Raw genomic sequence first — 2,219 nt, 5'->3', positions numbered from 1 at the left:
ATTGGACTTTGTTATTTTAGCATAAGTTGTTTTTTGTTGGTTGGGGTACCGTTGGTTATAAATTTTCTTTGCTTTTCCAAGACTGCGTTTATTTTGTGTTTTAATTTTAAGTGTTTCTTTTTGTTGTAAATATTTTGGGCAATTATTGGACGAAGCAGAGTGATCCCCATGGCAGTTTGCACACATAACTCGTGAGCAAGGTAATGGAGCATGAGGAGGAAAATTGCAGTATTCACACGTTGAGTTATTTTCACATCTATTTTTTGTATGTCCTAATAGTTGGCAATTTTTACATCTAATTGGGTTTGGGAAATATTCCCTTACCTTAACTGTGTACCATATTTATTCTAGCTGGAACTTTAAATTAACTATAAATTAAAAGATAGCAAGATTTTTCCAGTATGTACTTTTTTACCGTCTTCTTCTTTGGTGTTTTTGTAGATTTCAGTTACTCGTTCTTTTAAATATTTAGAATTTCGGTTTCATTTGTTGGAATCAAGTTGCGATCATAAATAGTACCTTTACAAATATTAATCAAATTATGTAATGATATTTCGACATCACAGAGACCTTCAAAATTCTTGGTACGTATAAATTTCTCGCTACTTTCTGGGTTTTTGCTAATACGAGAATGCTACCATCTCTTAGCATACTGATATTTGAGTATTCATTACTAATACCATTTATTGCCTTTTCTATAGCAAAAACGCTGAATGAAATTATTTTTTTTTTCGTTTGTTGATTTAATGACAACATATTTAGGATCAGGATTGTTGGAAAAATTTTCTGCGCTTGAATTAGATTTTCTTTTTTTGTTCGGTCTTTTTTAAGGTTTCGTCCAGAAGGCTAAACCTATTGCCCGAAAGGGGAGGGTCGTCTACGTCCATCTTCCCGGTTTTTATTTATTGTAAATAGTTATTTTATTTCACTAGTATTTTCTCGAGAGAGAGAGAGTAGAGGTAAGATAATGTAAATGATTTGTAAACGATTTTTAAAGAGAAATTGTAATCAATCAAAAACACTTGTGTAACCGTCGGCTGTTAGTCGATGACTTGTTTAAAAAAAATAAAAAAGATATATAATACAATACTTAACACAATTCGCCGATTTATATGAAATTTTAATTTGCCGATTTATATGAAATTTTAGTTCATAAAAAATTTAAGTATAATTTCATAAAAATACTAGTATTTTTAGTTTAGGTCCTATTGTTCTTTTAAGAGACTGACAGACTGTCTGACTGACTGACTGAAGACATGTCTAGATCGATTTCAATGTTACAAATGAGATCAAATTTATAGTCGAAACTAGATAATTTAAATTAAATGTTTCACTTTTCTTAGCTTTTTAATAACTTTCTGGTTAACTGTTTTGCAATCTGCCGAAAAACGAACAGTTAAAAAAGCGTTTTGTACCTATGTATATCGGAAATTTTAGCTTTTTTAAAAGTTTTTGAAGATGTAAAAATATGATAAATAAACATTTTATAAAAAGTTCGGTGTTCGGTCAAAATTTCGCCGAACATCGAACCTCACTTTTTACCGAACTCCGAACCCGTACCCGGTCGGACACTACAAATTAGCCATTTCCGCAAGTCAGAAAATCATAAAAATCAACATAATAGATAAAGCCTGGCGGTAAAGTCATATTCAAACGTGTTTATTATTGTTTAGATATAAATCTTGTAAAAAATGAAGTTTTTATAGCAACAATAGTTTATAAATATATTATTTAGTTTTTTATTTCACCTGTAAATTTTGCAAAAGTGTTATTAAGCCCTTTTGTATTTCAGGTGACGATTTATTTCTTCAATTTTTGAAACGTTCTATATTGAAAATTTTATGTGGTATAATCGGTTATAAATTTTTGCAATTTATTGCAGGAAAGAAATAACATATAATTTGGTTTAACAAATTAAAATGTTTCCATCACAAGTCGATGAAATAAAAAATTCTGACAAAAAAAATTATTTTGTATCCATCAAAGATTAGATGTAAATTGGGCCATAGTGCAGTCAATACCTCCAAAAACACTAAACTGTGTTATTTAATTATTTTGTATGTATGTATGTATGTATGTATGTATGTATGTATGTATGTATGTATGTATGAATGTATGTATGTAGGTATGTAGGTATGTATGTATGTATGTATGTATGTATGTATGTATGTATGTATGTATGTATGTATGTATGTATGTATGTATGTATGTATGTATGT

The sequence above is a fragment of the Lucilia cuprina genome, chromosome 6 (assembly GCF_022045245.1).
Source record: "Lucilia cuprina isolate Lc7/37 chromosome 6, ASM2204524v1, whole genome shotgun sequence".
In the NCBI taxonomy this organism is placed as follows: Eukaryota; Metazoa; Arthropoda; class Insecta; order Diptera; family Calliphoridae; genus Lucilia; species Lucilia cuprina.
The sequence above is the reverse complement of the archived record's forward strand: the minus strand, read 5'-3'. Positions refer to the sequence as shown.